Here is a 26,990-nt window from a genome sequence, read left to right on the forward strand (position 1 = left end):
AAAGTTCACATGCAAATGCCATGCGAGCATGAGTGTTGAGAACCCATGCCCAACCCCAATGCCTATCACTCAGTTTTGATGCACTAATCAGAATTTCAATGAGCCATAGCTGGGTTTTTAATTAACCATATGTGGCTAGTGGCTGGCAGTGCTGAATGAGATGCACCTTCTGCATGTGCAGTTACTCAGAGACACATGCAAGTGTTAGAATTCCCACATGGCATATAAATTGCAGGCAATAGGCTCCATTGTCCCATCATTTTAATTAAAAATTATAGACACACACACACACACATATACATATATATAAATATATATATACACACACACATACATACATATATTATATACATAAACACACACACTGCCTTTCTCCTATTTATTTTTCAATCATTTATGTACACCAGTTTTTATTTAATACAATTTGTATCTCTTTAAAGTTGGTATTCTCTGCTTAGTTAAAGCTATCCCCTTAAATGTAATTAATTACACCGATTATTTTGTATTATCGAGTAATAAAGGACCACAGCGGCTCATTCGGCCCATCAGGTCTTTGTAAACCCTTTTCAAGGGCAATCCAGTTAGTCCCACTCCGCGCTGCCCTTTCCACATAATCCCTGAAATGTTTTCTCCATCAAGTATTTATCCAAAGCTTTGATTGAATCTGTATCCACCATCAGACCAAGAGGTGCATTCCAAATTCTAACCGCTCGTTGCATTCAAGTTTTTCCACCTGTTACCTCTGGTTCTTTTGCCAATCATATGAACAATAAACAATATATTTACTGCTGTGCCTTGGATAAAAATTTCATAGCATCTCCTTAGAAGGCGGGAGAATGGGGTTGAGAAACTTATCAGCCATGATTGAATGGCGGAGCAGACTCGATGGGCCGAATGGCCTAATTTCTGGTCTTATGGTCTTTACACCAAATTTCTGGTCTTACCAGGTTCACATGCCTCTACAAAATTTTGAATGGACAATTAAATATTTCTAAGCTGTACATCAAACCCAAAAGTGACCAAGCTTGAAGAGTTCATAACTAACAGCTACAACTGTATACACCCCAACTAACTCCTTCCACACCGCAATCCCACCCCCAACTCCCAAAACAATTATAGGACTGGAACAACCTCCCACAAACCTTAATCTCTAAGCCCTCTAAGGATTCATTTAAAGCAAATCTGTTGAGAACTTCTTTAAATCAATGCGACAATTGACAGCGTTCATTTGCACACTTGCTGTGAAAAGTCCTTAGGTGGAAGACTATGGTGGGAAACCTTATCAAGTACCAAATTCCCATAGTCACTGTTTAGCAGATTCTCCCAACAGTGCGCGCACAGCTTTCCAACAATACAAAAGTCTCCAGTTACTTCAACGACTCTTTAAAATGATAACAAACTATAGCCAGTAGACGTATTGTTTAACTTCACCCGTTTACGTACCGCTGTTCCTCCTGACAAGCAACAAACCTTCAACATTAAACACGAAACTGCAACGGCAAAGCCGTCCCACAGCCTCTATCGCGAGGAAATATTTTTAAAACAAATTCTAACAAATGTGTTTATTTTAGCCACTCAAGGCGCAATAGTTAATCGTCCTGCTTCTAATACACTGCTGTAGCACAATAACCACCAAAACACCTTGAAAAACAACTTCAAAGCAAGTAATGTAACAGCATTTCTGTCACGGACATGATGAGATTACAATGTCGCAGTAGCTCAAGTGCCGTCTGTCCGTGCCTTTCACTTCGAAAATAAAATGCTGTACAAATTGCGCAGAAAATGATAAAACCACAGCAGGGATGGTGCGGACTGACTGGCCCGCCGACAAATGCGAAACTTGCGATTCGTGGACTAGCGACTGTGGGTGGCTGCACCAGAGGACAGGGCACCTCGATCATCTAGTCACCCTCCACGTGAATTTTGCAGAGATGTAGACATTATGGAACCTAGATTCCCGGGAGTACGAACCTTCATTCCCAGTGATTCCACGCGTTTGTTCTTCGCAATACAAACTCCAGGGTTCAAGAACCAATTCTTGGATTGGTCATTTGTATTTAAAAAGGAATTCAGCTCCGACACTGTACCTGCTCACCACCCCCCAACCCGCCCCCGTTCCTCCTCGAACCGAATAACACAGCGAAGTCATAGGCTGAGTTTTTAAAGTACCCTTTCCCCCGTCCCCGCCCCGCTCATAAGTACAAACAGATGGGAATTGGAAGCAAGAACTTGTAATATTTATTCAGTATTGCTGGATTAAAAAAAGAGTGCAAGACGAACAGCTTTGACAGCATGTCTCTTGTTCAGCAATATTCAAGTACTGCACTACCAAACGACTACTTGTATGCCTGAGACAGAAAATGTATTCAATTCAGTTGAACCAAATCAAAATATGATTGCAAAAGGACATGTACCAGTTTCATTTTTAATAAACTGCAGCTCTGCATATTCAATTTCATTATGCTCTGAAAGTTTAGAGAAAACTCAAGGAGGGGAAAAGTTCATTGGCATTGAAGAGGAAGAGGGGGTTAATTTAAAATGTGTTAAATTATTATCGTGGAAGCAACTGAAAACTGATGCTTAAACAGCCAAATAAATAATTTGATTCCTTACATAATGTTCATTGAAACTTGGACGTGCTGCACCAAATACGCTACTCAACAATAATAGATGTACAATTCTGTGGAAACATGGCAAGAGGCATCGTAGAACACAACTCAGAACGCCATTCAGCTCAGCATGCCTTTGCCAGCTCTTTGAAACAGCTTTACAACTTCTCCCCACCCTCTCGCCATTTCCCTGTAAACATTTCCTTTTCAAGTGCTTGAGGAAGGATTGTGATGGCATTAGAGAGTGTGCAGGAAAGATTCACGAGAGTGGTTCGAGGGATAAACAACTCCATTTACGTAATTAGATTGGAGAAGCTGGGGCTGTTTTCTTTGGAGGTATTTGATAGAGGAGGGGGCCCAGACAGAGCAGATAGGGAAAAGCCATTGGTGGAAGGGTCGAGAATCAGAGGGCACAGATTTAAGGTGATTGGCAAAAGATGCAATGGTGAGATGAGGAAAAACTTATTCACACAACAAGTTATCTGGAATGCGCTGCCTGAGAATGTGGTGGAGGCAGGGTCGATTAAGGCATCTAAGGAGGAACTGGATTAACTGAAAAATGTACAGGGAGACGGCGGGGGAGTGGCACATGATGAATTGCTTCTTTGGAGAGCCTGCACAAACACAATGGGCCAACTGACCTCCTCCTGCGCTGTAACCATTGTTATCAAATTCCCTTTTGAAAATTTATATCGAATCTGCTTTCACCTGTGTTCCAGGCCATAACAACCCCACAGTGTAAAATAAACTCTCAATTCCCCTCTGGTTCATAGAGGCGTAGAGTCTAGAGCATGGAAAAAGGCCACTTAGCTAACTTTCCCTAGGTCAGCATTTATGCTACACACAGGCCCCCTTCCATCCCTCTTCATCTAACTCTGCCAGCTTAATCTTCTGTTCCTTTAAGCTCCCCCTTAAATGTATTTTTAAATATTCTTTCATGGGATGTGGGCATTGCTGGCAAGGCCAACATGTGTTGCCCACCCAGCTATTCTTGAACTGAGTGCCTTGCAAGGCCATTTCAGAGGGCAGTTAAGAGTTAACCACATTGCTGTGGGTCTGGAGTCACGTGTAGGCCAGACCAGGTAAGGATGGCAGATTTCCTTCCCTAAAAGGGCATTACTGAATCAGATGGGTTTTTACAATAATCGATGATAGTTTCATGGTCACCATTACTGAGACTAGCTTTGTATTCCAAATTTTAATAGTTGAATTTAAATTCCACCAGCTGCCATGGTGGAATGTAAACCCATGTCCCCAGAGCATTAGCCTGGGACTCTGGATTTCTAGTCCAGTGAGGTTACCCACTACACGACTATCTCCCCTTTAGATCTAATTCTAAATGGGCCATTCAGCCTATTTAGTCTGCTCCGCTACTCAATGAGATCATGGCTGATCTGATAATCCTCGACTCCACTTTCCTGCCTTTTCCCATAACCCTTCATTCCCTTACTGATTAAAAATCTGTCTATCTTAGCCTTGAATATACTTAATGACCCAGCCTCTCTAGCCCTCTGCGGTAAAGAATTCCACAGATTCACTACCCTCTGAGAGAAGAAATCCCTCCTCATCTCTATCTTAAATGGGCGACCCCCTGACTCTGAGATTATGCTTTCTGGTCCTAGGCTCTCCCACAAGGGGAAACAACCTCTAAGCATCTACCCTGTCAAGCCCCCTAAGAATCTTATATGTTTCAATAAGGTTGCCTCTCATTCTTCTAAACTCCAGTGAGTACAGGCCCAGCCTACTCAACCTTTCCTCATAATAAAATCCCTCCATACCCGGGATCAACCTAGTGAACCTTCTCTGGACTGCTTCCAATGCCAGTGTATCTTTCCTTAGATAAGGGGACCAAAACTGTTCACAGTATTCTAGGTGTGGTCTAACTAATGCTTTGTATACTTTTAGCAAGACTTCCCTATTTTTATACTCTATCCACTTTGAAATAAAGGCTAACATTCCATTTCAAAAACAAAAATAAAAATACCTGGAAAAAATCAGCAGGTCTGACAGCATCTGTGGAGAGGAGCACAGTTAACGTTTCGAGTCCTTATGACACTAACATTCCATTTGCCTTCCCTATTACCTATTGAACTTGTATGTTAGCTTTTTGGGATTCATGCACAAGGACTCCTAAATCCCTCTCTGCTGCAGTCTTTCTCCATTTAAATAATATTCAGCTCCTCTCTTCCTACCAAAGTGCACAACCTCACATTTTCCCACATTACATTCCATCTGCCAAGTTTTTTCCCACTCACTTAACCTGTCTATATCTCTCTTTAGACTCCTTGTGTCATCCTCACCACTTGCCTCCCACCTATTTTTGTGTAATCCGCAAACTCGGCGATAGTACATTCACTTCCCTCATCTAAGTCATTAGTATATATTGTAAATAATTGAGGCCCCAGCATTGATCCCTGTGGTACTCCACTATTTACAGGTTGCCATCCCCAAAATGCCCTCCTATCTCAACTCTGTGTCTTCTATTAGTTAGCCAATCCTGTATCCATGCTAATATACTACCCCCAATACCATGGGCTCTTATCTTATTAAGTAGCCTTAAGTGTGGTACCTTATTTGGAAAGCCAAATATATTACATCTACTGCTTCCCCCTTATCTATCCTGTTTGTTACCTCCTCAAAGAATTCTAATAAATTTGTTAGGCATGATTTCCCCTTCATGAAGCCATGCTAACTCTGCTTGATTAGATTATATATTTCTAAATGTCCTGCTATTACATCCTTTATAATAGACTCTAACATTTTCCCAATGACAGATGTTAAGCTAACTGGCCTATAGTTACCTGCTTTTTGCCTCCCTCGCTTTTTGAATAAGGGTGTTACATTGGCCGTTCTCCAATCCTCTGGGACTTTTCCAGAATCTAAGGATCCTTGGAAAATTACTACCAGTGCACCCACTATCGCTGTAGCTACTTCCTTTAATATCCTAGGATGCAACCCATCAGGTCCAGGGGACTAATTGGCCTTTAGCCCCATTAGTTTCCCTAGTACTTTTTTTCTCGTGATAGTTATCGTATTTATTTCCTCCCCCACTTTTGCCCCTTGATTATTTAGTATTTTTAGAATGCTGTTTGTATCTTCTACCGTAAAGACTGATGCAAAGCATTTATTCAACTCCTCTGCCATTTCCTGATTCCCCATTATTATTTCCCCAGCCTCATTCTCTAAGGGGCCTATGTTCACGTTGGCCTCTCTCTTCCTTTTTATATATTTAAAGAAGTTCTTACTGTCCGTTTTTATATTACTTGCTAGTTTACCCTCAAAGTTTATTTTCTCCCTCTATTAATTTTTTGGTCATCTTTCGTTGGTTTTTAAAACTTCTCCAACCCTCTCTCTGGCTTACCACTAATTTTTGCCACATTGTATGTTTTTTCTTTCAATTTGATACTGTCCTTAACTTCCTTGGTTAACCATGGTTGGTGTATCCCCTTCCTTGAATCCTTCTTCCTCACTGGGATATCCCTTTGTTGAGAGTTATGAACTATTTTCTTAAACGTCTGCCATTGTTCATCAACCGTCTTTTCTGCTAAACTGCTTTCCCAGTCCACTCTGCCCTCATTCCATTGTAATTACCCTTATTGACGTTTAGTACAGTTGTTTCAGACCCAGGTTTCCCACACTCAAACTGAATGCTAAATTCTACCATGTTATGCTCACTGTTTCCTAGACAATCCTTTACTCAGAGATCATTTATTAAACCTGCCTCATTACATATTACCAGATCCAAAATAGCCTGATCCCTGGTTGGGTTCACAACATATCATTCCAGGAAACTGTTCCTAATACACTCCATGAATTCTTGCTCGTTCTACCTCTACCAATTTGATTTTCCCAATCTACAAGATTATAGTCACCCATGATTAATGTACTACCTTTTTTACATGCCCTCTATCTCCTGATTTATTCTCTGTCCTACAGTATAGCTACTGTCAGGTGGCCTATAGACTACACCCACCAGTGTCTTCTTCCCCTTGTTATTTCTTACCTCCACCCATACGGATTCTACATCTTCCAATCCAAGATCTTTTCTTGCTATCGTATTATTCCATCTCATACTAACAAAGCTACCCCACCACCCTTTCCTTCCTGCCTAACCTTTCGAAAAGTCACATACCCCTGAATATTTAGTTCCCAGCTTTGATCTCCTTGTGACCACATATCCGTAATGGCTATAAAGTCAAACCCATTAACCTCTATTTCTGCCATTAATTTATTTATTTTGTTCTGAATAATACAACGTGCATTTAAGTAAAGGGCAATTAATTTTGCCTTTTTACCTTTTTCCCTCCTTTGACCCTATTTGCTGCTTTTTTTAAATGTTTGTACACTCTGTCCCTTCCTGTCACACTTTGGGTATCATTACCTAAATAGCTGCCCTGCAAGGCTGCCATACCTTTTGCTTTGTAAGCCTACCTATCCCCTGCCATTACCCTGCTCCTCTCTATTTAGTTTAAAGCCCTCTACACACACCGAGACAAACATCAACTGCAGCTGGAGGATCATCAACTCGGTGAAAGACGCTCTTTGGTCTGCCCGAAACTTGTTGGTCTTCCAGTGCAAAGAGTTGTCCCCGACCGAGTGTTGCAGACTGGCACATTCCAAGGTCCAGGACTACGTGCTGAGGGACGCACTAAAGCTTGGGGCAGCTGCCGCAAAGGCGCAATGGGGAAAGGTCGCTGTCTAAGACCTTTCTGCCACAGTGCACCGAGGGACTGGGAACTGTTTAAATCCCCTCGGGCTGTACAGCTCAAAATGAATGTCTGCAAATGATTGTAATATTCATTTATTGTATTGATGCATTTCATGATACATGTTGTAAAAGTTGAACCTGATTGTATTTTTGTGATGGTGATTTTGAAATGGTTTGAAATGTTGTTGAAGATATCTTATGAATAAAGTATATTTTTGCAAAAAAAAAAGTTTAAAGCCCTCTCTACAGCCTAGTTATTCATTTCACCAGGGCACTGGTTCCAGCACAGTTCAAGTGAAAACATCCAGTTTTGGTCTCACCCACAAGTGGAAACAACTTCTCCACAGGTTATTTTCGCAATTATCTGAAGTTTGTGTCCTCTGATTGCCAACACTCCTGCCTGTGGAAACCTTACTCCTTATTCACTTTATCAAACTCCCTTAGAAATTTAAACACCTTTATTAAATCTCTCTAGAACCTTCTCTGCTCTCAGATCAACCTCAGTTTCTCGAGTCTATCAGGACGGGGTGAAAACATAGTTCCAATAAGGGTTTTTATCAACCTTTTGAAGGTAGAAAAGCAGTTGACATGCTAACCTCAGGCACAGAGATAGTGGCCAAAGAAAGATTAATGATAGTGAAGCAGAGATAGAATAAGGGAATGGGAAATAGACCAGCAAGAGGGTGCTTACAGGGAGATGTGGACTGGTGGAGGAGTGAGGCTATTAAGGGGTCTGAAAGTGAGGACAAAATCAACATTGGTTTATCAGCCTTCCAGTTGAACTGGTTGAGGACTGGGGAAATATGGATGTGGCCTTGTACAGATACAGGTGATACAGTACTGTCAGTAGGAGTACTGGGACATAAGGATAGTTAGTATTGAAAATAAGGTAAATTATTACCGTTCAGTAAAATATTTTTACCACAAATTCTGATACATAAGTTGCACCATTCCCACCCACCTCCTCAATTTTCTCCCCATCTGCTGGTGGTGCTGACTTTCATTGGTGTTGCTGACTTTCATTGGTGTTAACAGCACCAGAAGCTAGGCAATCCTAGTGTATCTCTTACCAAGTTCCCATTCTTGTAAGCCTAAACACTGAGCATGAGCAGGCAAATCAACTGCGGACCACAAAACAGTTGACCATAATCCTGTCCTTGCCCGGAAACTTGCTATGGACAAAGAAATGGACAAGTTGCAAAAAAAATGTTTTGGATTGGGGGAGAGCGGAGTTTAGTAAAATAAGGCAGGATATGGCCAAGGTAGACTGGGAACAGTTACTTGTGGGGAAATCTACAGAAGAGCAGTGGGGGGTGTGTTCAAAAAGGAAATGGGGAGGGTACAGGCTCAACATGTTCCCTCTATGGTGATAGGAAGGAGTAACAAGCTCGGAGAACTATGGATGACCAGAGATATTCAGGATATGATGAGAAGGAAAAGAGAGGCTTTTAGCAGGTACAAGGGAGCAAATCAGCAGAGGCATTAGTGGAGTACAGAAAGTGCAGGGTGGAGCTTAAGAAAACAATTAAGAGAGCAAAGAGGGGATATGAGAAAGCTCAGGCTGGTCAAAGTAGGGAAAATCCCAAGATATTCTATAAGTATACCAATGGGAAGAGGATAACCATGGAAAGAGAAGCGGCCAAAGGGGCAATCCATGGGTGGAGCCAGAGGACATCGCTAGTGTTGAACGAATACTTCACATCCGTCTTTACCCAAGAGAATGAGGATGAAGGTATCGAACTCGGGGAGAGAGACTGCGAGGTTCTTGAGCAAATTGATATACGGAGTGACAAGGTATTGGAGGTATTGGCAGGCTTAAAAGTGGGCAAATCTCCAGGTCCGGATGATTTGTGCCCCAGACTGCTGAGGGAGGCAAGGGAGGAGATCACAGGGGCTCTGACCCAAATCTTTAATGGCCACGGGGGAGGTACCAGAGGACTGGAGAACAGCTAATGTGGTTCCGTTTTTTAAGAAGGGTTGTAGAAATATGCTAGGGAACTACAGACCAGTGAGAAAATTCAGAAGGAGAGAATCTATCTCCACTTGGAGAGGCAAGGTTTGATCAGGGATAGTCAGCATGGCTTTGTCAGAGGGAGGTCATGCCTAACAAATTTGATTGAATTTTTTGAGGAGGTGACCAGGTGTGTAGATGAGGGTAGTGCAGTTGATGTAGTTTATATGGATTTCAGCAAAGCCTTTGACAAGGTCCCACATGGGAGATTTATAAAGGCGGCAAATGCACATGGGATACAGGGTAATTTGATAAGGTGGATTCAAAATTGGCTTAGTTGTAGGAGACAGAGGGTGATGACAGAAGGATGCTTTAGTGACTAGAAGCCAGTGGTGTACCACAGGGATCTTTGCGGGGTCCCCTATTATTCGTCATTTATATAAACAACATAAAGATGACTATGTAGGGGGGAGGATTAGTAAGTTTGCGGATGACACAAAGATTGGCCAGGTGGTTAACAGTGAGGTTGAGTGTCTTGGGCTACAGGAAGATATAGACTGGATGGTCAAATGGGCAGATAAGTGGCAAATGGAATTTAACCCTGAAAAGTGTGAGGTCGTATACTTTGGAAGGAGTAATTTGACCAGGAAGTATTCAATGAACGGCATGACACTAGGAAGTTCTGAGGAACAAGGGGACCTTGGCATGTGTGTCCATAGATCTCTGAAGGCAGAGGGGCATGTTAGTGAGGTGGTGAAAAATGCATATGGGACACTTGCCTTTATCAATCGAAGCATAGATTACAAAAGTAGAGAGGTCATGTTGGAGTTGTATAGAACCTTGGTGAGGCCACAGCTGGAGTACTGTGTGCAGTTCTGGTCGCCACATTATAGGAAGGACGTGATTGCACTGGAGGGGGTGTAGAGGAGATTCACCAGGATGTTGCCTGGGATGAAACATATTAGTTATGAAGAGAGGTTGGATAGATTTAGGTTGTTTTCGTTGGAGCAGAGAAGACTGAGGGGTGACCTGATCGAAGTGTACAAGATTATGAGGAGCATGGACAGGGTGGATAGAGTGCAGCTGTTCCCCTTAGTTGAAGGGTCAGAGATGAGGTGACATAAGCTCAAGGTGAGGGGCAGGAAGTTTAGGGGGGATGTGAGGAAAAACTTTTTTACTCAGAGGGTGGTGACGGTCTGGAATGCGCTGCCTGGGAGGGTGGTGTAGGCGGGTTGCCTCACATCCTTTAAAAAGTACTTGGAATGAGCACTTGGCACGTCATAACATTCAAGGCTATAGGCCAAGTGCTGGTAAATGGGGTTAAGTAGGTAGGTCAGATGTTTCTCACGTGTCGGTGCAGACTTGATGGGCCAAAGGGCCTCTTCTGCACTGTGAGATACTGTGATACAAGCACTTTCCAGGAGAAGCCAGTGGGCAGTAATTAGGAACAAGAAAACTGGCTGTTTTTTTTTCCCCTTGTTCAAAAAAGGTTGTAAAGATCTGCCCTGCAATTACAGACTAGTCAGTTTAATGTCGGTGGTGGGGAAACTTCTAGAAACAATTATTCGGGATAGAATTAATAGTTACATGAAAAAATGTGGATTGATTCGGAAGAGTCAGCATGGATTTGTTAAAGGAAAATTGTGTCTAACTAGCGGAGTTTTTTGAAGAGGTAACAGAGATGGTTGAAGAGGGCAAGGCCGTTAATGTGGTGTATATGGACTTCCAAAAGGCACAGTGCCACACAACAGACTTGTCGAAAAGTTATAGGTCATGGAATAAAAGGGGCAGTAGCAAAATGGATACAAAATTGACTGAGGGATAGGAAACAGAGAGTAATGGTTAATGGGTATTTTTTGGGCTGGAAGAAAGTTTGTAGTTGAGTTCCCCAGGGATCGGTATTGGGCCTCTTGCTTTTCCTGATATATATAAACGATCTAGATCTTGGTGTGCAGGGGACAATTTCAAAGTTTGTGGACTACACAAAACTTGGGAGAACTGTAAACCGTGAGGAGGACAGTGTCGAACTTCAAAAGGACATTGACACATTGGTGGAGTGGGCAAATAGCTGGCAGATGAAGTTCATTGCAGAGAAGTGTGAGGTGATACACTTTGGTACAAAGAACATGGAGAGACAGTGTAAAATAATGGAAACCATTCTAAAGGGTGTGCAGGAGCAGACAGACCTGGGTGTATATGTACATAAATTATTAAAGGTGGTCGGACAGGTAGAGAGAGCTGTTTCTAAAGCATGCAGTATTCTAGGCTTCATTAATAGGGGCATAGAGTATAAGAGCAAGGAGGTTTTGATGAACTTATATAAGACACTGGTTAGACCTCAGCTGCAGTATTGTGTACAGTTCTGGGCACCACACTATAGGAAGGATGGGAATGCATTGGAGAGAGCACAGAAGAGGTTTATGAGAATGGTTCCAGGGATGAGACACTTCAGTTATGAGGAAAGATTGGAGAAGTTAGGACTGTTTTCCTTGGAGAGGAGAAGGCTAAGAGGAGACTTGATAGATATTTTCAAACACAGGCTGCACAACTTTCACTGTCCCGGGACAAACTATTTGCATTGTGTAGACCTTTTTCTTACAAGTGTGGTACTGCACAGAGTCAAGATCAAGTGTCGTCTTCAAGTGAAGCTGGGTTAGAAAGTAGAGAGAGTTGAACTAGGGCAGCATGAATATAACTCAATCCTCAATTTGAAGTCATACATTCTGTCTTTATTTGTATATTTCCATATAAATTTCTATATGTACATTTATAAAAGAAAATGTCAGCAGGAAGTTTGCAGGCAAGATGTTTGATATATTATAGATCAGTATAAATCATTGTAAAATGATTTGTACTCAGTCACTGCGAGACCAGCAGGAGAGGCAAGAGCACAGCGGGGATATAATGAGTGGCAGACAGTGAGAGAGTCACTGCGAGACCAGCGAGAAGTCTAAAGAAGTATGATATCAAAGGAAATGGGTAAGTGATTGATGGGTGCTTTTCTGTTCTATCCAAACTCGGGTATTTGTTTTGAATTAGGAGCTGGGAAATTAAGAACCTAAATCAGGTTCCTACAGTAGTAAGTGAATTTAATGATAGTAGTATGGTTTATTAGCAGCAGCAAAGTTCATTTACAGTAGTAGTAAGATTTATTAGTTGTAGCAAGGTTTATTAACTAATATTAATGGCAGATTATCTGAACAGGAAGGATGTGCAGGATTACAGGGATAAGATGGGGAAAAGGCGCTAAGTGCACTGTTCATTCGGAGAGCCTGCACCGATACGACAGGCCGAGTGGTCTCCTTCTGTGCTATAAAAATTCTGTGGTTATCAATACTTGATGATGATTGGATTACAAAATTCTTCACACAAAGGATTAGTGGAAATCTGGAACGCTCTCTCCCAAAAAACAATCGAGGCTGGGGGTCAACTGAAAAATTTCAAAACTGAGCTGGTCTGATAATTGTCAGGTAAGGATACTCAAGGACATGGAACCAAGGCAAGTAAAGAGAATTAAGACAGATTAGCCACGATCTAACTTGAATAGCGGAACAGGGCTGAATGATTTACTCATGTCACTTGTGTTCCTAAAATGTATCTAAGTTTTTGCAGGTAGTGTGTGTCTTGGACATTGATTGCATCCATACAAAAGATATACTCAATTTATCTATAAAATTGATTATTTTATCACCTCCCCCTTTACAAGCTGCTACATCCTGCAGCAACAAAATCAAAACTACTAATCTGTCTGCATTATTGTCTTAATAGATTAATGACAAGGAGATAGCTATCAGCATTATCATGTCCAGCACCAAACCTAAGTAAAGGTAGCCCATAAGAGTCAAATTATATATTTAAACATACATGGCGGAGTGGAAGTATGGCTGGAGACCAAATCAACATTCATCTGAAAGATACTCATCTTCACTCCTGTGGCTTTTTAATCCATTTAACACCATTAAAGGCAACACTCAGATACCAGTGCTACTGGATGCAGCTAAAGCTTGTTTGGGAGTTTGAATCAATACCTCTTGCTGGAGACAGTACCCCAGCTGGGCGCTCAAACCAACTGTCGACACAGCAGCATACTTTCACATCAGTAAAGATCAGTAATGCCTTTGCACTAATTGTGCATGTCATTGCTTTAAAGATATATCTACAAATATACTCCTCGAAATAAACAAAGGATTCAGCAGCAAGGAAACCTGAATTATATGGCACGCTGCATCTGTGGTCATCTGAACACCTTCCCTTGCTCCCATTAAGTTAGAATGCTGTAATCACTCACACTTTTAGATTTTCTCCTACATTGGACATGATACTTTCTGGTTTGAAAACTAAAAAACCACATGGTTTAAAAACTAAACAGCCACATTAAAATCAGGTGGATTACAAGGAACAAGCAGAAATGCAGAATATCAACAGGTAAACCTAAGGCACACACTGTAAAATCACACCAAACAATATTAGTAACAACAAAATTAATGGATCTAAGTAAAACTTCACTGTCTTAAGCTCGTGACTGGTTTAAAAGAAACAACTTCACTATATCACCAAACATGATTACAACCCAACCAGATTTATGACAAGCCCCAAACATAGCCCTTAAGAGGGAAAGACTCGGTCAATCCTGGAGCAATTCAGAACTGATAGCATATTAAACAGTTACACAAAAGGCCAATGAAATAATGCTAGGTGTTGCTATAATATAATTTTACTCAGAGTGAAATGGTCCCACAGTCAATTAAACCAGATAAATCATGACTGAAATTGCTTGCTCTGCAGCAAAAGATATTTCTTGAGTACATTAAATGGGATAGAAGCAGTTTAGAGAAGGCTTACTAGGCTAATACCAAGAATGGGCAGGTTGTCTTATGAGGAATGGTTGGACAGGTTAGGCTTGTATCCACTGGAGTTTAGAAGAGTACAAGGTGAATTGATCAAAACCTTTAAGATCCTGAGGGGTGTTGATCAGGTGGATGTGGAGAGGATGCTTGCGGGAGGATCTAGAACTAGGGGTCACTATTTAAAAATAAGGGGTCGCTCATTTAAGACAAAGATGAGAAGAAATTTTTTCTCTGAAAGTCGTGAGTCTTTGGAACTCTCTTCCTCAAAAGGCAGTGGATACGGGGTCTTTGAATATTTTTAAGGCAGAGCTAGATAGATTCTTGATGAACAAGGGGGTGAAAGTTATTGAGGGTAGGTGAGAGGTTACAATCAGATCAGCCATGATCTTATTGAATGGCGGAGCAGGCTTGAAAGACTGAGTAGCCTACTCCTGCTCCTTGTTCGTATGCAAGAGAAGTGGGCATTACAGGTATACCCAGTATTTATTGCCCATCCTAACTGCCCGTGAGGTGGTGCTGAGCCACCTTCTTGAACCACTGTAGTCCTTGTGGTGTGGATATATCCACACTGCTGTCAGATAGCAAGTTCCAGAATTTTAAGCCAGTAACAATGAAGAAACAGCAAAACAATTCCAAATTGGGACAGTACGCAACTTGATGGGGAACATGCAGATGGTAACATTCCCATGCGCCAAGCGCCCTTGTGCTTCTAGGCTTTAGATGTCACGGATTTGGAAGGTGCTGTCAAAGAAAATGGAGCGTTGAGTACAAAAGCTTAATGTGCTAATGCCAAATTAATCTCTCCATTGGTCCATTAACATGGACAGCTGAGGGTCCGCAATGCAATAGAAGTTTTACTATGAGATAGCAATTGCAATTTCTACCTTATAATACAAAGCATGAACAACAAATTATATAGGTAGAGTATTCATTTTTGTTAAAAGGATGAATGACAAAATTGATTATATTTGAACCAAAACAGGTGAAAAAAAATTAAAAACTCAAAAGCATCAGATAAATAAATGAGCAGAGGTGATATTCCATAGAAGAATGAAAGGGTGGGAAATATACTCAGTCTATGGTTGTCCACTCATTTATCTTGGAAGCTTTAAACATGTGTGGATCAAGTGAACATATCTCTAAATGAAGCATTGTCTACATTTTGCAGCAAGTCTCTATGCACAGCAATGGCTGCTCATTGCTCTACTGGTAGTAGTTTGCATGTTATGCATGTTAATACCAGTGCACTGCAACAAAATGATCTCTCAAAGTATGGATCAATAAAACTAACGAATGGCATATTATAGTGGAGATGGCAGGTACTGTTCAAATCTGTACCCCCACCCACTCTGCTGTATCTTGTAGTTCTGTTGAACTATATTAGAAACAAAACATACACAACAAAGGTTTACCGCAAGACTGCAGATATTGACTTTGTAACAACTGACTGAACAATGGATAATTTAAAGAATCCCAGGCATGGAGCATCCAACTGCTCACTGGAGGTGTACAGTCCATTATCAGGAGAATGAGATAGGAGAAGAGGTAGAAGAGTATGTTTTAATGGGAAACTTTTCTCAAATGGTCATTCTCCATGTGTGAGCCTGAACAATCAGTATTGGCAGAAAAGTGACCCATGGAGACCATTACAGCCAAATCCAATGCCATCCGCACCTGATATGTGCTATCTTTTTTGATTCATTCATGGAAAGGGTTTCACTGGCAAGGCCAATATTTATTGTCCATCCCTAATAACCCTCGAGAAGGTGCTGTTGAACCACCTTCCTGAACCACTGAGGTCCATCTGGTGTAGGTACACTGAGATTATTGACAGGGATGGACTTCCATGATTTTATCCCAGTGACAGTGAAGGAATGGTTATATATTTCCAAGTCAGGATTGTGTGTGACATGATGGAGCACTTGCAAGTGGTGGTATTCCCATGTTCCTGCTGCTTTTGTTCTTCTAGATGATAGTGATCGTGGCTTGGAAGGTGATGTCAAAGGAGCTTTGACAAGTTCCTGCTGTACATCTTGTACATCATACACACTGCTGCCACTGTGTGTTGGTGATGGAGGGAGTGAATGTTGAAGGCGGTGGATGGGGTGCCAATCAAGTGAGTTGCTTTGCCTTGGGTGATGTCGCATTTCTTGTGTTGTTGGAGCTGCATTCATCCAGGCAAGTGGAGAGTATTCCATCACACTCCTGATTTGTGATTTGTAGATGGTGGACAGGTTCTGGGGAGTTGGCGGGGGGGTTGATTACTTGCTGCAGAATTCTCATCTCCACAACAGGGGTCTCGTAGACAAGGTGGTGGGGGTAAGAAGAGAGTGAAAAGAGATTATGATCAGTAGTGACAACTCCTGAGTGATGTTCCACTTCCCATCCCAAAGAAAATGAAATATTGATACTGCCATACAAGCTGAGATCAATTAACATTCAACAGAAGTGTGTCCTGTAATGGCTCAGCTGCACACCATTGGAAAGCTTGCACAAGCAATTTTTGGAGTGTGAAATATGCTTCATATGTAATGCAGCATTTTGCAATCTGAACTTGCTGCATCTTCCAGCAGCGCATGGATTTAGCTCTTCAGACTGTAGAGTAATTCTGTAAAGTCAGCAAACTCCTTTTTCCTGACATAGGAACACAAAATATTAATACTATTAGAATAATTGCTAAAACATTCTTTCACCTGCACCATGATTCAGACGGTACAAGCTAAGAACTGCTGTGCAAATATTCCAGCAGTATGCATTAAAATTAGGATTACCATAACAGACAAGTTAGTAAACTGTATCTGTGTATAAATTCTTCCACTATTTTTGTGGCATTTTTGCCATTTTTGACTTTAAAAAAGCTGTTTCATTGTACCAGTCACATTTGATTTTGGAGGGATTTGAACCCAAGGACAGTTAGGATAAAATAACAGATTTAGAACAGAGAGCAGGATAATTTTTCTTTTGAACAGAGGTTTTTGAGGCTCTTCAGTGCACTGGAGTCAGCAAGTGAATAAAAAATCACATCAACATTTAATAGGTTAGATAGATGGGATGTACCTACACCATATGGACTTCAGTGATTCAAGACGATGGCTCATCACCACCTTCACAGGGGTAATTAGGGATGGGCATATAAATGTTGGCCTAGCCAGCAATGCTCACATCCCAAAAACAAATAAAATACATAAAAATAGGAAAGGGCAATGAAGGGACACAGGAACAAGGTAGGCGCATGGGATTAAGACTACTACTCATATGAAGGATAAACACCTAACACTGAGCAGCTGGGCCACATGTTTCATTTCGGTGTTGTAATTGCTATATAATTCAAAAATTTTGTTAATGGCCAGTTCGGGACTGCGAAACCTTCTGGCCCTCAGAGTTAATTCACTAATCTCTACCTACCATAACCATCTAGCTCTAGCCAAGCCCTTTTCTCAATAACAAATTAACCTAAATAATCAATCACATCTCTATAAAATACATTGGCAGGTCCAGGACACTCAGACACCTTAAGTTCTATTTTAATATAATGTGTGAACAGGCACTGAGCATGTAAATTATAGCCAACAGCATCATCAATGTCAAACATTACTCCTTCCTTTTGGTGGCATTATTCATAATTGTACAACTATTAACATAATTGGCTAAACATTATTGACAATGGCAACTGAAGGAAAACTTGCAGCAGAAGTGGCTTATTTCATCCACATAACTAGTTTGAAACATAAACAGTATAATTTTAAAGTGGCTGATAGACTTCTGAGAAGCTACTTTCTTCTTCATCATCTTTAACAAATTATCTTAAAACATCTTCCTCTCCACTCCCATCAGCATTCCGACCTCCAACACTTCATTCCTTTCCCACGACATCTTCCCATGCAAACGCAGGAGGTGTAACACCTGCCCCTTTACCTCCTCTCTCCTCACTGTCGAAGACCTCAAACATTCCTTCCAGGTGAAGCAGCGATTTACTTGTATTTCTTTAAATTTAGTATACTGTTTGCAATGCAATCTCCTCTACATTGGGGAGACCAAACGCAGACTGGGAGACCGCTTTCTGGAACACCTCCGCTCTGTCCTCAAGCATGACTCTGACCTTCCGCTGCTTGCCATTTCAATTCACCATCTTGCTCTCATGCTCAAATTTCTGTCCTCGGCCTGCTGCAATGTTCCAGTGAAGCCCAATGCAAGCTAGAGGAACAGCACCTTATCTTCCAATTAGGCACATTTCAGCCTTCTGGACTCAACATTGAGTTCAACGACTTCAGACCATGAACTCTGTCCTCCATTTTGAATTTTTGTCCCCCAAATGGCTATTTGTATCTTGTTTTTGCTTTCAGAGCTGAACTTTATTCTGCTATTAACACCTACTTTGGACCAATGCTTTGTTTCTTTATGACTATCACCACCAATCCCTTTGCCTCTAGTTCAATGACAGCTTTGATATTTAATCTCCCCCTCCTTCTAACCTATCCCTGACCTTCCCTTTTGCTCCACCTGTCCATCCCCTCTTTTTCAACAGCATAAAACGCACATTTCTACCTCTCATCAGTTCCGAAGAAGAGTCATATTGGACTCAAAACATTAATTCTGTTTCTCTCTCCACAGATGCTGCCAGACCTGCAGAGTTTTTCCAGCACATTCTGATTTTACTTCAAATTTCCAGCATCCGTGATATTTTGCTTTTGGGTTTATATAGGGCTTTAAAATAGAAAAATCCCAAGGTGCTTCACAATTCCTATCTAACAAAAATGGATGTCAAGTAAAGAAAGAAATAATAGGAGTGACTAAAATTTTGGTTGAAGAAGCAAGTTTTAAGGAGTCAAAAGGAAAAGAGAGCAAGATTTCATTAATTCATTAATAATGAATTCCAGGGCTTTGTACTGATTTTGGTTATCTATTGGCTCTGTGGTAGCACTCGCACCTTGGAGTCAGAAGGTTGTTGCTTAAACCCCAGTTCCTGCCTTTAAGAAACCTAACATAGCTTTACATAGCTTACATCACCACACTTACCGTTGATGTATAGTGGAGTAATATTGTGGGGAAATTTCCTTCACATACAATATAGCAAAATCATGAATTACTTCATAATGAATGGCTTTATGGTTTCACTTTATTCTGTTTTAGTCAGATATATGTCAAAAGACGGTAAGAAGCAGGAGCAGAAGTAGGCCATTCAGCCCATCGAGTCTGCTTCACCATTCAATGAAATCATGGCTGATCTGATAATCCTCAATTCCACTTTCCTGCCTTTTCCCCATAACCCTTCATTCCCTTACTGATTAAAAATCTGTCTATCTCAGCCTCAAATTTACTTAACGACCCAGCCTCTACAGCCCTCTGCGGTAAAGAATACCACAGATTCACTACCCTCAGAAGAAATTCTTCCACATCTCTGTCTTAAATGGGCAATCCATTACTCTGAGACTATGCCCTCTGGTCCTCGATTCTCCCATAAGTATTATAAGTATACTTTCCCATAAATATTCCATAAGTCACATAACTTTTATTTCACACTGCAGGAATTTTATTTCATAAAACTACAAATGGCATCTTTGTTTTGGACCTCAGTGCAGTGCTGAGGGAGTGCCATGCTGTTGGAGGCATTGTCTTTCAGTAGAGATATTAAACCAAGGCCACCTGCCCTCTCAGTTGAACATAAATCATCGTGTTGTTTAAAGAAGAAGAGGGTCCTTCAGGCTCCTGGTCAGCATTCATCCTTCAACCAAAACCACAAAAGATCTGATCATTTGTCACATTACTGTGCATAGGATCTTACTGCGCAAATTGGCAGTCACATTTCCCAACTGTGACTACTCTGGCTGTGAAGCACTTTGGAGCAAGCCCAAGGTGTGAAAGAAGCTTCATATAAATACAAGTTGTTTCTACATGAATATCTTCTTAATGTTGCATAGGAAATGTACCTGGTTCAGACTGTAATCCAGCTCTAGAAGCTGGTATTTAATTGGAATCCAAAGTTCAATCAGAGTACCACAAATGTGATAATTGAATGTTTAGAGGAATTGTATGTGACTATAACAAATGGATTTGTAATCAGATTGGAAATCCCCACAGTTGATAAAGTAGCAAAGCTCATTTTCTGCCAAACATATAAAATGATTAGTTAATATGGTTTTAAGTAAGATTCTACAGTCATCTCATTTTAGAGAAGCATTCTCCCCACTGCCCTTTGGCAAATATAATGTTGGCAACATGAGGATAAAGCAGAGAGAGCTAAAGGTATCAAAACAACACTGGTACATTCTGCTCACATTGCTATAACTCGTGAACAAAGTTACAGCTCATGGAATAAAAGAGAAAGTGGCAACATGGATACGAAATTGGCTCAATGACAGGAAACAGCGAGTACTTAATGAATGTTTTTCAGGCTGGACGGAGGTTTGTAGTGGAGTTCCCCCAGAGGTCAGTGTCGGGACTCTTGCTTTTCCAGATATATATTAATGACCTAGACCTTGGTGTACAGGGCACAATTTCAAGATTTGCAGATGATACAAAACTTTGACGCGTTGTGAACTTCGAGGAGGATTGTGTAGAACTTGAAAAGGACATGGACAAATTGGTGGAATGGGTGGACAGGTAGCAGATGAAGCGGAGAAATGTGAATTCACTTTGGTAGGAAGAACGTGGCGAGACAATAGAAAATAAAGGGTACAATTCTAAAGGGGGTGCAGGAGCAGAGGGACCTGGGTGTATATGTGCATAAGTCATTGAAGGTAACAGGACAGGTTGAGAGAGTTAAAAAAGCCTACAATATCCTAGGCTCTATAAATAGGAGCATTGAGCACAAGAGCAAAGAGGTTATGTTGAACTTGCATAAGACACTAGTTTGGTAAAAGCAAACTGCTGCAGATACTGGAAATCTGAAGCAAAAACAGAAAATGCTGGAAAAACTCAGCAGGTCTAACAAAATCTGTGGAGAAAAAAAAAACAGAAAACGTTTCGAGTCCTTATGACTCTTCTTCAGAGACACTAGTTTGGCCTCAGCTGCAGTATTATGTCCAGTTCTTGGCTCTACACTTTAGGAAGGATGTGAAGGAAATGGAGAGAGTGCAGAAAAGATTCACGAGAATTGTTCCAAGGATGAGGAACTTCAGTTATGAAGATAGATTGGAAAAGATAGGACTGTTTTCCTAAGAGAAGGTTGAGAGGAGATTTGATGGAGGTATTCAAAATGAAGGAGGATCTGGACAGAGTAGATAGGGAGAAACTATTCTCACCTGTGAAAGGTTCAAGAATAAGGGGGCACAAATTTAAAGTAATTTGCAAAAGAAGCAAAAGCAATAAGAGGAAAAACTTTTCCAGGCAGCCAGTGGTAAAGATTTGGGATACACTGCCTGACAGTGTGGTGGAGACAGGTTCAATCAAAGCATTCAAAAGGGAATTAGGCTGTTATTTGAAAAAGAAGAATGTACGGGGTGTCATGAAGCTATTAATGTATGTAATATTTTGGAAGATCTTTTTCTTTTAAAGTAGAGGTTTAGTCTGAGGGTATGTCTTAATTGGATTAAAGCCAGCTAGTCTGGGTGCTTTGATATGTACTAGCTTTAATATGTAAGAGAGATAGCGTGCATTTGCATTTTTTTTGAATACAGCATTCAAGAAGCGGGGTATAAGCTTGAGGACTTTCTAGCAGCTACCAAGAAATATGTTTATATTACTAATAAAATTGGGGCTATGAAAGGGGTTTCATTGTTAAAAGGTGAAGTTCAAAGAGGTTGTTAATATAATGAGAATTTGCATTCAATCAGTGGTGGTAGATATAAGCAAAAAACTGCAGATGCTGGAAATCCAAAACAAAAACAAAAATACCTGGAAAAGCTCAGCAGGTCTGGCAGCATCTGCAGAGAGGAGCACATGTTGAGTCCGAATGACCCTTCAACAGAACTAAGTAAAAATAGAAGAGAGGTGAAATATAAGCTGGTTTAAGTGGGGGTGAGACAAGTAGAGCTGGATAGAGGGCCAGTGATAGGTGGAGATAACCAAAAGATGTCACAGACAAAAGGTCAAAGAGGTGTTGAAGGTGGTGATATTATCTATGGAATGTGCTAATTAAGGGTAGAAAGTAGGACTAGCAAGGTACAGATAGCCCTAGTGCGGGTGGGGTGGGGTGAAGGAATCAAATAAGGCTAAAAGGTAGAGATAAAACAATGGATGGAAATACATTTAAAAATAATGGAAGTAGGTGGGAAGAGAAAAATCTATATAAATTATTGGAAAAAAAAGAGTGGGGGGGAGAATCGGAAAGGGGGTGGGGATGGAGGGGAGAGTTCATGATCTAAAATTGTTGAACTCAATATTCAGTCCGGAAGGCTGTAAAGTGCCTAGTCAGAAGATGAGGTGCTGTTCCTCCAGTTTGCGTTGAGCTTCACTGGAACAATGCAGCAAGCCAAGGACGGACATGTGGGCATGAGAGCAGGGTGGAGTGTGAAATGGCAAGCGACAGGGAGGTCTGGGTAATGCTTGCAGACAGACCGAAGGTGTTCTGCAAAGCGGTCACCCAGTCTGCGTTTGGTCTCTCCAATGTAGAGGAAACCGCATTGGGAGCAACGAATGCAGTAGACTAAATTGAGGGAAGTGCAAGTGAAATGCTGCTTCATTTGAAAGGAGTGTTTGGACCCTTGGACGGTGAGAGGGGAAGTAAAGGGGCAGGTGTTGCACCTTCTGCGGTTGCATGGGAAGGTGCCATGGGAGGGGGTTGAGGTGTAGGGGGTGATGGAGGAGTGGACCAGGGTGTCTCGGAGGTAATGATCCCTGCGGAATGCTGCCGGGGGGGTGAAGGGAAGATGTGTTTGGTGGTGGCATCATGCTGGAGTTGGCGGAAATGGCGGAGGATGATCCTTTGAATGCGGAGGCTGGTGGGGTGATAAGTGAGGACAAGGGGGACCCTATCATGTTTCTGGGAGGGAGAAGAAGGTGTGAGGGCGGATGCGCGGGAGATGGGCCGGACACGGTTGAGGGCCCTGTCAACCACTGTGGGTGGAAAACCTCGGTTAAGGAAGGAGGAGGACATGTCAGAGGAACTGTTTTTGAAAGTGGCATCATTCAAAGGATCATCCTCCGCCATTTCCGCCAACTCCAGCATGATGGCACCACCAAACACATCTTCCCTTCACCCCCCCCGGCGGCATTCCGCAGGGATCATTCCCTCCAGGACACCCTGGTCCACTCCTCCATCACCCCCTACACCTCAACCCCCTCCCACGGCACCTTCCCATGCAACCGCAGAAGGTGCAACACCTGCACCTTTACTTCCCCTCTCCTCACCGTCCAAGGGCCCAAACATTCCTTTCAAGTGAAGCAGCATTTCACTTGCACTTCCCTCAATTTAGTCTACTGCATTCGTTGCTACCAATGCGGTTTCCTCTACATTGGAGAGACCAAAACCAGACTGGGTGACCGCTTTGCAGAACACCTTCGGTCTGTCCGCAAGCATTACTCAGACCTCCCTGTCATTTGCCATTTCAACACTCCACCCTGCTCTCATGCCCACATGTCCGTCCTTGGCTTGCTGCATTGTTCCAGAGAAGCACAACGCAAACTGGAGGAACAGGATCTCATCTTCCGACTAGGCACTTTATTGAATTGAATATTGAGTTCAACAATTTTAGATCATGGACTCTCTCCTCCATCCCCACCCCCTTTCTTTTCCAATAATTTATATAGATTTTTCTCTTCCCACCTACTTCCGTTATTTTTAAATGTAGTTCCATCCATTGTTTTATCTCTACCTTTTAGCCTTATTTGATTCCTTCACCCCACCCCACCCCCACTAGGGCTATCTGTACCTTGCTTGTCCTGCTTTCTACCCTTAATTAGCACATTCCACAGATAATATCACCACCTTCAACACCTCTTTGTCCTTTTGGCTGTGAAATCTTTTGGTTATCTCCACCTATCACTGGCCCTCTATCCAGCTCTACTTTTCCCACCACCCCCCCTTAAACCAGCTTATATTTCACCTCTCTTCTATTTTTACTTAGTTCTGTTGAAGGGTCATTCGGACTCGAAACGTTAACTGTGCTCCTCTCTGCAGATGCTGCCAGACCTGCTGAGCTTTTCCAGGTATTTTTGTTTTTGTTGTGGTAGGTATAACGTCAGCAGTTTTTGGGTGTGGAGAGCAGTGCAATGTAAGATCAAAAGGCAGCTGCAAGCCTCAAACTGGCTCCACAGTGAAAAGAACCTCATTTTGAATTTGTAAGATGAAAATGCTTTGATTGATGTTTGGTTAAGTCCATGGGTTGCTGTTGCGTTAATGGAGATTAGTTTGAGAATTTGTTAAAAGCTATGATAGTAGTAATTTGCAGCCATGTGTACATATATTTTAACCTGCGTTAGCTAATAAAATGCTTAATTTAGTTTAATGTAAAACCTCGAGAATTGGGAGTCTGATTCCTGAATTTAGAGTCGCATCTCAAACATAACACTTAAAAAAGTATAGGTTATGACAGTTGTTTAAAGTCTGGGATTTTTAAATAACTCCACTTTAACAACTGCATCCGTTATAACACAGGGTTACAGGGAAAAGACAGGAGAATGGCACTAAGTAAACTGCTCATTCAGAAAACCAGTGCAGACACAATGGGCCGAATAGCCTCCTTCTATACTGTAACAATTCTGCGATTCTGAAGAGCTGGACAAGATCAGCCTGCACAAAGATAGCAGAAAAAATAGTAGCTGCCAGCATGTGAGAAAGGAATTTTCTGCTCTCAAATTCGTTGCCGATATAAATGTGCTCCCACTTTGCTTAGGATAGTTTGACAATTTGGGTTCTCATAAATTTTACCAGCTCTTCAATGCAAGCGTAGTATCACAGTATCTTTACAGTGCAGGAGTAGGCCATTCGGCCCATTAGGTCTGCACTGCCTCTCTAAACGAGCATTCCACCTAGTCCCAATCCCCTGCCTTATCCTCGTAACCTTGCACATTCTCTCTTTTCAGGTAGCAATCCAATTCCCTTTTGAATATCTCGATATAACCTGCCTTCACCACCCTTTCAGGAAGTTTGTTCCAGACTCCAAACACCTTCTGGGTGAAAATGTTTTTCTTCACATCACATTTACTCCTTTTGCCAATTATTTTGAATCTCTGCCTTGTAGTTCATGATGTTCTCTTGAGTGGGAACAGTTTCTCACTATTTATACCCCTCAGGATCTTGAACACCTCTATCAAGTGTCCTCTCAGCCTTCTTTTCTCCAAGGAAAAGAGTCCCAACCTCTCCAATCTATCCTCATAGCTACAGTTCTTTATCCCTGGAATAGCTACAGTTCTTTACCCCAACTCACCTCTCATACCTTCACAGTTTCCTTTGTTAAGATTTAGATGGAGCATTATAAGCAGGTAAATACATCACATTCTGGCAACAGTTGAATTATTTTCCCCAAATACAAAGCTATGCACTTATCTTAGCACTGCAATCTCTCTTGGTGCCAAGGCTATGTGCTTCCTCTGTAGCCCATGAAATGTGCCAAGGAATAAACAGCAAGCAAAAAGGGCAACACAGACTCACAGGAGATGGCCAATGACCAGGATATTTTTCTGCCATTGGTTGAGAAAGGCTCTATTCGCCAACTCTTCCAGGGCAATTAGCCTTTTTAAGGAAAGTTGTGTCAGGCACAGGTTGCAATAGGAACAAAGGAACTGCTGGTCCTAACCATCTCCTCTTCACCACAGACATCCAATCTCTCGACACCTCCATCCCCCACCAGGATGATCTGAGGGCTCTCCACTTCTTCCTTGAATGGAGGCCTAACCAGCCTTGATCCACTACTACCCTCCTCCGCCTTGCTTTACTTGTTCGCATATTGAACAACTTCTTTTACTTCCACTCACTTCCTCCAAATAAAAGTTGTTGCTATAGGTATCTGCATGGGTCCTATCTATGCCTGCCTTTTTGTGGCATGTATGTAACATTTACTTTATATGTCCCAATGCCACTCCCTTTGGCCTTGTACCACCCACCCTTTTGTCATTTAATTTCACTTGTCCTCTATCCTAACATAGACCTTCCCCTTTGTTCTTTTTTCCAACTTCTTCCCCCACCCTTTACTTGTTAAAACTTAATACATTTCTTACCTCGCCCAGTTCTAATGAAAGGTTAGCAACCTGGAACATTAAATGTTTCTCTCTCCACGGATGCTACCTGACCTACTGAGTATCTGCAGCATTTTGATTTTGGAAAAAACAGACCACAGAGATGTTGATTGATCGTGGCAATCAATCACTAACCACCTTTGATATATCTGTAGCTGTTCTCTGGTTCTATCATTCCTCCTCCAGAGCCAGTAGATGAAGGACGATGACCAGCCCAAGGGTCTTGATAGGCAGAGATCAGTTAGTTTCCTTAGCTAAAATTCACAGTTGGCTGATGGCACGAAGTTTTCATAAGGCATGAATAGTTGAGAACTGATACCCATGGGCTCAGCAAACTAACAAAACTGCTTGGTGAACTATTTGATGTTCTATTTCATAACAGGAGATGTTTCATTACTCTCAACAAAAGTATTTTCCATTGAGAAAGAAAGACTCTAAGGGAAGGATGCGCCATCCTTGGCTAACTAATGATGGTATCAAATTGAAAAAGATGTACAATGCCACAAAGATTTGTGGTAGGCCAGATGATTGGGGAAAGTTTAGAAATCAGCAAAAGGGTAGCTAAAAAATTAATAAAGAGGGAGAAATTGGAGTACGAGAGAAAACTAGCAAGAAATATAAAAACAGTCACTTTGACAAAGCTTTGTTCACCTGTCCCAACATTTCTTTATGTACCTCTGTGTCAAATTTTATTTGATAATTGCTCTTGTGAAGCACCATGGGCCATTTTACTATGTTAAAGGCATTATGTAAGTGGAAGT

The 26,990-nt window shown here is 41.6% G+C and overlaps 1 protein-coding gene across 4 annotated transcripts in view; it reads right to left on the reverse strand.

Annotated features, from left to right (window-relative positions):
* Positions 1-26,990, reverse strand: part of lifra (LIF receptor subunit alpha a) — a 208,977-nt gene that overhangs the window by 107,016 nt on the left and 74,971 nt on the right. The window contains exon 1 of one of the 4 annotated variants that reach the window (XM_078560374.1): positions 1,972-2,114. The exons of 2 other annotated variants lie outside the window; for them this stretch is intronic. The gene's annotated coding sequence lies outside the window, so the exon portion shown is untranslated. Of the gene's footprint in view, positions 1-1,692; positions 1,841-1,971; positions 2,115-26,990 lie in introns of those variants that run through there. One more of the 4 variants, XM_078560401.1, reaches the window with a different exon arrangement.

The sequence above is a fragment of the Cetorhinus maximus genome, chromosome 2, assembly GCF_964194155.1.
Source record: "Cetorhinus maximus chromosome 2, sCetMax3.hap1.1, whole genome shotgun sequence".
Lineage (NCBI taxonomy): Eukaryota > Metazoa > Chordata > Chondrichthyes > Lamniformes > Cetorhinidae > Cetorhinus > Cetorhinus maximus.